Below are 10,849 nucleotides of genomic sequence, written 5' to 3' on the forward strand. Positions count from 1 at the left end.
GTAGGTTTCCCCTTTGAAAGAGCGGCCACCTTCGCCGCGCGAGCTGGCACCCCACGCGCGATGCCGCTTTATAACGAGTGTAATGGCTTTCCAAGTTTGGCGGACTTGGGAAATCTTTCGACGAGACTTGAAAGGGTTTTAGAATGGGGTCCTATAGATCAGAGCTCTTCATCGAATAGAGTTGGGCCGGGTCAACGGGGATGCCAGACACGAATAAACGGTCAACCACGCCTTTATGACTTAACTCGAGTGGCGAAAAGCCCGATAAAGTCTACCCGGGGAGTGAAAAAAAAAGTGAAGCGAAGAAGTAACTTCAAAAAGATAGAGGGCGCGCGTTTCTAGATGCCGTATACGTAAAGTAAAAAAAGCAGCGAATCGTTGGACAAGCTTTGGCTATTCTTGTTAAAGAAAGAGAAACGAGCCGCTATTGCGCTGATCTATTGTGGACGCAACCATAAACCTAAAAGGCGTAAACCCATCTCCGTTCTTTTACGACTAGCGGCTATTTCCTCCTTCTACTGCCTAAACTCCTTTCGCGGGGACTATGGAGCGAGAGATCCAGAGAGAGAAAGTTATCTTCGGAGCAATAATGTGATAAAACCGGTTGAATAGACGTAGAAAATACGCCAAATACCGGCATTAAGTACCTAAGTACCGATGCTGCCAAGATCGCTTAACGGCTGACGTGAGACGCTAGGCTTATATTCGCGGCGGCGGGCCCGAGTTAACCAAACCTCTCCTCTCTCTCTCTCCAACTCTCGTCTTCTTCCAGCGGGTTTAGTAAGAACCCGGAATGAGGGCGCGCTCTAAGACGGCTCTTGGGGGCCACAACTACGCAATCAGATACCGGGCTAACACACCGTTTCATCACTGGCGGTGGTTGCCCCTCTTGTAACCCAACTTTCTCAACTCCTTCAGAGAGATATCGTCGAGAAGACTGTTAAGGCCCTTCTTAATACCATCCAATTTAGTCGTCACCTCTCTGGGGCAAACCTTCTCTTAAAGTTAAGAATACGGGTCTCGGCCGCTATTTTGGGGCAAAAATAGCCCCCTCCCTTTTCCCTCAATAAGCCAGGGATCAAAAGACCAGCAGTCAAAATCTTCTCCAGTCAGTCGGACAATACCGTAATTTAACTATAAATAAGAGCGGTGATGGTCGTGGTATTAGAGATAGCGAACGAAGTCGCGATCGAACTTAAACCGCGCTGAGACACTGGGCCTTTTGTTATCGTAATCTATTTCTGGGAAGCATCGGATCCTTTCCTTCTTTGGCGTACGCGAAACGAGGGGAAGGGTAAAATCCTGGAAGTCTAGTCGAATCTCGGGCGCAATCGGTCATGAACTTTACCGATCGAGAGCCACCGAGATCGTTCGAGCATTTTGAGGAACAAGAGTGGGAAGAGAGAAGAGGATGAGGGGGAAGGACGAGAAAAAACCCTATAGAGAGAGAGAGAGAGATTCGCTTTTAGCGTTTTTCTTCTCCACGGAGCACCATTTCTCTCCTCGGGTCTGGGCCAGCCTCGGCCGGGATCCTTACACGCGCTATCCTATACGCGGATGTTATCGGGTCTCTCTACTTTCCTTCCATGAATTAGAGCTTCAATCTAGGCGAGTTCTCGTCCAAATGACAAGGAAAAAAGAAAGATGGCGATGGCGCAAAAAACCGAAAGGAAGTGAGCAGATGGGGAATAAAAGAGCTACCTCCCTCCCATATCGTTAGATGTCCGCCGCCAAAAGCCCCCATAGAACGCCAGTATGGCGTAGATAAGTATATAACAGCTACGGAAACGAGACCCCGTTTCCCTATACGCGCCAATAGTGTTATTCAAGATTTCTTTCGCTCTTTGGTGGCCTTATATTAGATTACGATTAGAATGGTTGTCCGGAGAAGGTCACCACTCGCCTCCGTTCCTTTTAAAAGAGCGCGCGTCGGGCGCTGCGAACGTTCAGCTTATTAGGTTTCGATTAATGGGATCGGAACCAAAATGAATTACAAAGAAAGGGGATACGTGCTTTTTTGATCGGAACCTAGGTCCCTGGCGGATCTCGACCCTAACACGCGCGTACTGACAGGGCCGCGGAAAGGATAGAAATTGAACTGGATTCCTACTGGGACTTCTATCTAGGCCGCTTGGGATACCATAAATCGAACGGTTTGAGGTCTTTACCGAGAAGGGGTCAAATATCGATCGAGAGAAATATTCCAAGGTTCGAACGAATAATATTTTAACGGGGTAATTGAGTTGAGTCTTATAATCAGAGAAGAAATGAAGGAATTTTTTTCAATTATAATCCCCATCTCTGTCTAGAAATATCAGTTTGGATTTTTAGTTTAAAATCAGTCTCGAAGTTCTTCACTTTATAATAACTCCAATATAGCGGACGAATATTTTTACAGAATATCTGAGTGAATCCGATTGAAAAATCAATATCGCTCGCAAAGGGAGTCAAATTTCCTTTTTACATAGGTAAACGTAAGGTAAAAACGGCCGTCGCTATCAAAGGGGCGTAAGAATAAAAAAGCGAATCAGTAGAAGTAACGAAACTTATTTAGTTCTTTTCCTTATTGCGAACGCGACAAACAGGGGTTTTATTTGGCGGTAGTAGTCTTACAAAATATTCCCAAGTTGGTCCACGCACTCGGCCGTCGTTTCCTGAGCGCACCGAGAGACGAGTCGAAAACTTATCTTTCCCTTATTGATGCTCTCAAAAAGATTGATCGGGTAACGGATTGACGGAGGAAATGGGAGTTTCCTGGCCAGGAGACCTCAACCGCGGCCCCTCAGCCTCAGAGCATCCAGCCAAGAGAACGAGACCGAAGAGTCAAGAGCCGCTCGTGAGAAAAACATCGCCTGCTCTCGACGCCACGTACGATTTCGCGATGGGAAAAACGCCACGGATTAAAGCTTAGACCAACAGTCCCAGACCTCGCTACATCCGAGAGTGTCACCGGACCGGCTAAAAGAAAATGAGGCCGACCATTAGACGCGGGGGCTCCTTTATATAATATATTACGCTAAGCCATGCCTCTAGTGCCAGTCGAACGTGAAAAATTCGCGCGCAGCAAACAATAATGTTTTTTAGCTTTATACCTAAAAAGGAAATAAAAACTCGGTAACAGCCGTGTTAAGTAGTCCAATAATAAATTTGTAGTCCATAAAATTAGACATTTACCTGAACACAATACCAATACGACTGAGATAAAAAGGCGCAAATAAAAACAATCAAGTTTAAATTAAACAAAAAACCAACAATCCAGTCTCGGAGGAGCGTAATTTAATTATTTTTATCTTTTTTTTCCGGGAAAGCGGTATGAAGAACTGACTCCGTTTCAAACAACAATTTTGTATTCCTAGTTAACCCGAAACTCAATTACTTTCCCTCTCATTTCCAGATTTTTTCCAGGAGAATGCGACGCGCAAAAATGTATTTAGCAGACTTGCCATATAATTTAGCGGAAATAATTTAATAAGGAGCCGCGGAAGACTACAAGGACGGAGCCGTTTTCAAAAGATATCTAAATGGAAAATAATTTCCGCCCAGTAAATCAATAATTACACGGTCTAGAACGGATACCGTGAATTTCCCCCGCGGGGATGTAAAGGATAAAAATTCCCTTTAAAAGCGAGACTTCAAACGAAACGATAAATCACTTAACGTCATTCAATTTCGTGAATAGAGCTCAATTTGAAGAAACGTATAGCCGGATAAATTTTTGTATTAAACGCGGTTGAAACAAAGTAACTCGGATAGATAACTAAAAACGTAAAATCCCGTTGACACCGAGAAATACGATGTCACCTTGGCCAAAATCCCGCCGAAGAAAAAAAAAAAGCATTCGTCTTTCTAGATAAAGGTATCCCCAAAAACTAATTACAACAAAATGTCAATACGGATAGGAGAGATAAAAGTTGGTACATTCAAAAGAGAAGGGAACGACTTTAATCTGGATTTCGAATTTCTCGCTAACCTCAAAATATTAACGGCTCCGTGAAAAAAGAACTAACTACGGAAGGAATTTTTTTCTCCGCTGGATAAGTCTGAAGGTGATCTTTTCCGTTTCGGAGAATCAATAGACGCCATTTTCCCAAGTTCCAATTACTTCCGTCCCTGTCTCCGAAGCAGCTCGAAATCTTATCTCTCTCCCCTCCGTCTCCTCTCCATCTTTTAATCCGTACAATTTCCTCGATGCAGCCAGGTTTTCTTTTAACGCGCCGTTATCGTTTTTTTCTCTCTCTCCTCCAAAATCCCCTCTCATAGAGTGCCCCCTAAGCCCGCGCTGACGCGAGCTAAAACTAGAAATTGACTAATTACTCCTTCAGGGAGGGTATAGGTGGAAGTAAAAGCTCTTTTCTGTCTTTTACTCGAAGCTGGATACGGTACCTATCTCTCTCTCACTCCCCCTCGCTCCTTTCCTTTTCTCGAGACTAATCTCAAAGGGTTGACCCGGTTACCGCCCACCTACTAAAAGCTTTGGCCAGCTCGCGCGAAGGAATGGCCAGCGGTGGGAAGAGCGAGTTCTCAATTTGGGATGACACGGAAAAGAGAGATACAACACCCGGAGGAAGAGAGGCTATATAAAGACAAGGCCGGTTCGCGCGCGCGTCTATGATAGAGCGCCGGCGATTTCCGAGCCATTTGTAACGACCCTCTTAGCATGGCATTCGCCCTCTTTTATAAAGCGAGCTATATTTATATCAGCTAAGCCTTGTCATCCCGGCCTATAATTTGGAGCCGTCTCCTTTTTCTCTCTTCATCCTCGAAAGCGAGCGACATCGTCCGCCTCCGCTCACTCGCAGCGGGAAAAATATTTACTCGTTCGTCCGCGGCCTCTCTCGGAATTGATACGCTGCCTTCCTCGATAGCGTCGAGCCACCCCGACTTCATTCGGAGGTTCCTAGACAAGAAAATAGCCTTTTTTGCTTATACGGAAGTCCATGAAACAAAATGGAACCGGCGACAAAGTTTCCGAAAGGAGACGCCGCGCATGTTTTAAAAGGCCTTCAAATAAAAGGCCTTCAAATTTATGCCGAGCTTTAACTACGCATCTCTAACTTCAAAAAGGCTATAACAAAGATGATACATTTTTCGTTATTTTTCTTTGAATAATAAATACGAGACAATGCGATGCAACTTTTAAATATTACCTTTACGCTAAACGCTAATTTTCAAAAGTAGTTTAACCACAATCTCTTTGCATATTTATTAAGCTTCTTTCTAGACTTTATAAAACCAGCAGGCTCGAAGCAGTTTTCAATACTGGTGATTTTTCCGGCCAACCGATTAAAGATGTAGATAATTAATTTTTTCGTTATTTGTTATTTCGCAGGAATTAATACAATAAGAAGTTTTATTTAAACCAAGGAATACCTCTACGTGTGGTTTCATACCAGAGTGACTGAGAAAAATCATATCACCTCGAGCAGGAACCGAACCTACGACCTTTGGGTTACCGTCTCAACGCCACTACTCAGGCCTCGGACACCCAATTTAGGAATGAATCATTTGAACCAGATCGAGTCATTCATAAATTGGGTGTCCGATGCTGGATTATTCGTGGCCTCGGTAGTCCGGTGGTAGTGGCGTTGGGACGGTAACCCAAAGGTCGTAGGTTCGATTCCTGCTCGAGGTGATATGATTTTTCCCGGTCACTCTGGTATGAAACCACACGCGGAGGTATTCCTTGGTTTATATAAAACTTCTAAAGATTTAGAATTTAAACAGCGTCAAGACATTAGCAGTAACAAGAGACGGCGACTTATCTCTGTAAAGGATGTATAATATACTTCTGATAAAACACTTAAACAATGGGTTAATTTCGGGCTCGGAATTTAAATAATAATAACTAAAGTTAAAACCAAACTCAATAATTCAATGGTAATTTAAAAAATGCAGTTTCTTCCAAGACGAGTACACTGTTAAAGAAGAGTAAAATTAAAAAGAGGAGTAGGAGACGAGCCCCCTAGGCTGTTTCTGGGCAGACGGCACGCTCGCTGGAGGTCTGCTAAATAACTCGCTATACAAATATTCCGCTCCAACCTTATTTCAGCTGAAGATAAGTCGAACGAAATATGTTCCGAAAAATGCTTCCAGAATATTAATTTCGGGTAAAACGAAAGAACACTCCCGCGGCGAGGAAACGCAATTTCCTGGGCGGTCCACGTCCCGAAGCTCGCCTCCTCAGACGCCTCGCCATCAGCCTGGGTTGCCAAGAGCGGGAACGCCGCCCGCTATCAAAAGATTAAAGTTTCATGAGCTCGCAAACCTATTTAGCTCGGTATCAGTTCGTGCCAGATGGAAGAAAGCGAAGCTTCGAGTGGTTCCCTCTCCTTCAACATACGCGCGCTCTCTCCCTCTCTAGCTTTATCCGGCGCGCTACGAGATTGGCCGCGATTTAGATAAGCGTTCGAGGCTCAATATAACGACTCTTCACGCGCTACATTAATTAGAAATTACCCAGAGCACCAAATATTCCAATGATACTTTTTACTTCTTCCCGACGCTCTCTTTAAAAATTCATAGACAGAAAATGTGTTGTTTTTTTCGGGTCTATTGAAGAAGTAAGGAATTAAGTTTCCGTAACCTTTATAATTTCCTAGTTTTCAAATTTCATTAGCAATAATATTTACCGCGCAACATTACTCGTGAATAATTTAAAGGTATTAAATTAACCTTATGGTTAAAGATTTATGAGAATCGCAATGCCACTTTATATTCGAGGTAATTTTCCAAGTTTCTTATCCACGCCACTTCTGATTAAATAAATAATGTTTCGAAAGTACACTAAAAATATTTAACCTCATTCCTAAGCTCGTCAAACCACATAAAACATAATGAACCAAATAGTAATCCCTAAAATATAATAATTAGATTCATTATTCCGTGAAGAAGTTAATATAATTTTATTTTTTTAGCACATCCTTTGCCGTGGTTTTGTCGTAAAAGAAAAAATTACGCCCCTGTTCCAAGCGCACCAACGTTAAAGGAACCGCGTGATTCAGAGGAAAACGAAAATACTGGCATTATTTACGTTTCTCTTTGGCCCGTTTTATTTGAGGGGAAATTAGGAAATGGAGCGTGGGCGAAAAATTTGAATCAGGACGAGGAAAGAGCGAGTCGTGATATAATTGATACCCCACCATTAGAAAAAGTCGCGTAAAAAATTGAAATGAAAGAAAAGCTCTTAAACTATTTCGTCCTCCCTCCACCACTCTCCAGCCCTCCACTTTGCTCTTTATAAGCGCAATGACTCCGGCATACAGCATTGAAACCTATACGATTTGACGGAAAAGAAACTTTTTCATATCCATCCAACAGCTTTTAGCGCTCGTACGCATTTCGGAGAATACATTCCAGTTTTTTTACGCCTTTTCATTCTTTCTCCGCCGTTTTAGGGACGATTTCTCCGAATCAATCATCCCCTATATTTCGACGCCTAAATACGACTTCCCTCCCGAGCCACTGCTTTTTACCCTAACGTCCTTTGGAAAAAATTCCCAGCCACCTTCATCCACCCTATATACTCAAAATACACTACTCTGAGAGATAGGCGTTTTTATACAAATTCAGGACATTCATACGCGTTACGCTTTCAACGTCGTCTCCAGGGTGATAAGTTTACGCGGCTAAAGTGCGTTGTGATAAGCCAAGCTATTACGTGTTAAGTTGCGCGTTACGACAATTTATCGAGTGATTCCCATCGATGCTGCTGCATTTTAAAAAAAACCTTCAAAACGTCCTTCGCTTAAAAAAGACAAAAGCGGGTCTCGAACCCCACTGGGGTACAAACCGTCTGCTTCGTCTGATACGTTGTCTCAGTGAGTATGCGTTTCGCCACGTCATATGTCAGCCAGAAGATACACGAACTAAACTGCACGTAAAAACAAAATGCATACTTCTCCAAAGCTAAAAATTGGGTAGTTTTTCAAATATCTTCTACAGCAAAGGAAACCGTCGAGAGAAAAAACGTTTAACTATCGTGGCACAGCGTAGCTATCAAAAGGAGAAAGATGTTGTTCATTGATATAAAAATGAAAGTGGCATCTTTGTCTGTCAACGCGTTGGAGTATCACGTGTCCTTCTCTCCCTCCCCAGTTCTTTTGGAGCTATTTTGAGGGCTCAAATAGCGGACCAGGGGGAATTGGGAAGGATGAAACTCCTTGTTTTGAAACCCTTTCGTATACTTGGATATTTTTTATTTTTTTAATGAGACCAACAAGACTAAATCGAATTCTAGTACGCCGCTAAAAAGATATAAGACGGGTGGATGACGGAAATAGGACTTTTCAAATAAAAAGACAACGAAAAAGAAGCTTCGAAAGTACGATAACGAAAACAATTTTTTAGGAGCTTCATCGACAACTGAAGTTATATTTCCTTTAAATAAAAAGGATAGAGCAGAGTTTGGCAGGGACATTCTTCGTTAGGAAATCGTTTTGTTGGGAGAAGAACCTTTATTAATGCCCTCCATTTTTTACGGGAATTTCGAACTTTGCATGAGATAGATCTCAAACGTTTTTATTAATTCTGATACATTTTTTTCAATCTAATGAGGCAATTAAAATGGTAACACCACTTGTAGAAAAAAATGGCGTTTTTACAATAAATCATCTTAATATTTATATTAATACTTTTAAAAGTCAGCTAATTTCAAATAATCAATGCTTAGTATTAGAAGTAAAAACTTACACGATCCGGCCTTAACTTAAAGCGGTTTTAAATATATTTATTTTATCTTTAAAGCTATTTAGTTACAAGAACGGCTAGCTGGCTGGACGGTTCGTGCTTATTTTCCAAGGTTCATTAAAAAGCCCAATTTAGCTTCAAATAGAATTTAGTTGAAGATAGAGTGCATATTTCAAATTATTTATTAATTATTATTAATTATTCTAAATTAATTGCGCAAACGTTTCTCTTCCCTCCTTTTGATTTTTGTCCCATTTATTTTCTCATTATTATCTCTATTTCCTTTTAAAATGCTAAATTAACCACGCCTTTAAAATATCCAATTCATAATTTAAGTAATCGAATCGCTTAAGCATACAAGGCTGTGCATACGCATTTATTAATTGAAAGACGGTATTCAGTTCATCATTATTATACAGGGTGTGTTAATTTGATGGCACCAGGCATTTTGCTCAAAAACTATATTACCAAGACATGTGAAATTTCAGGATGTACATAATCGGGTTATTTGTAAAATTCGGGAAAATAGTGACATTTTTCACGGTTTTGGAATTTTATTTTGACGAAAACTGTCAATGAACAAGTTGTAGAGAATACCCGAAAACCTTAAATGAATTTGGTTTGGTCGGAATAGGTCAATTTATCACTGAGTTCTTAGGTCATGAAAAATAACAAGTTGGTAAGAGGTGGCCTAAGCCTTTTCACAACCAATTTAGAAAGAAACGTATCTAAATTGTAATGTTTGTATAACTGTTAAAATGAACGTTTTTTACTTTGTTTTATTGGTAATTAATTTTGAAAGAAAAAAAACAATTTCCGAAAGTGTTTTTTGAATTTGCACTTCGTTTAATTTGAGGTTTCCTTTTAAGTGCGGAGTCACCGATATTAAAATCATGATCTCAACTTATTTCAGTAATTAAGTATGCCTCGTTTCAGGCGTGAACATCGGTCCAAGATGGAAGAATTATACTACGGTGATGGTCATAAAAACACACGTCTAGTAAGTCACTTGTTTCAAATGTTCTATCCTGACAGTCAGTGGGGTAGGAACGGGTAGGTATAGGGGTACATCAGACTATTGTATTTATATACCCCGTGCACCGCCTAAGCATTACAGGGGTTTATCATAATTTGTCCCGGCCGAGCCGCTGACCTGTATACAAAGATAGGAATCACTTCCTAAGAGACGTAGAAAATTAAGTATACACTCGTATACTTGCAACATCTACTCACGACTCACTCGCGAGTTCATCAAAATTTACAACGACTGAACGCATTACACGTTCTGAGTCGTTGATCGTTTCGTTATCCAGATTTTGAAGCCCATCCGCTTGGAGTGGTCTTCTTATCAAATGGTTCGTTTTGGGACAATTACGAACATAGTGCTCTGCAAGAAAGTCAGCCCTTTCATTACCTACACACCCAGTGTGTAACTTTATCCAAGTAAACGTGACCTGCGTCGACATCCGTTCAAAAACCTTACGGATTTTATGGCATAAGCCATGATTGTTTTTATAATTGGTTGTTGCATTAATAGCAAAAAGACAATCCGTAAAAACCATTGCACCATCACTTGGACGTTGACCTTGCGTCCTTAACAAGCAAATAAGTTCATGTATTGCTAAGATCTCAAGAGAAAACGCATCCACCTTTCCATTAATGCGACTGACCACATTGTAGACCTCTACACCATTCCTATACACATCGAATGCCACTCCGGTACCCCTACTAGACAACGAACCGTCAGTAAACACCTTTACCCCATAACCATTGGGTAGTTGCTCTTTGATGTTTATAATACCCCTGACCGCTGGGTGGTCCTCCCACGGGTCACCTGGGTGGAGGTAGTTACCATGCACCTTGTAACTCCACCTCACAGTGCTTGCTGTCTTCTCTAAAACTGAAGGACCTGAACACAGCAGCTTCCTGACTCACAACCAGGTTTAACGGTTGTATACCAGCAAGGGCCGTTAGCGCATCGCTCGAGACAGTCCGGCAAGCACAAGTTATACGTAAGGCAGCAATTCGCTGTATTGAGCTTAACTTCCTCAATATTACACTGTTCTGCGTGCTCTTCCACCAAGCACCGCAAGCGTGAGCAACTACTCTCACAATGCACCCATTGTAGATAGTCATTAACGCTTTATGGTCGAGGCCCCACTCA

The sequence above is a fragment of the Leiobunum rupestre genome, chromosome 8, assembly GCF_980474605.1.
Source record: "Leiobunum rupestre chromosome 8, qqLeiRupe1.1.hap1, whole genome shotgun sequence".
NCBI classification, from domain to species: Eukaryota; Metazoa; Arthropoda; class Arachnida; order Opiliones; family Sclerosomatidae; genus Leiobunum; species Leiobunum rupestre.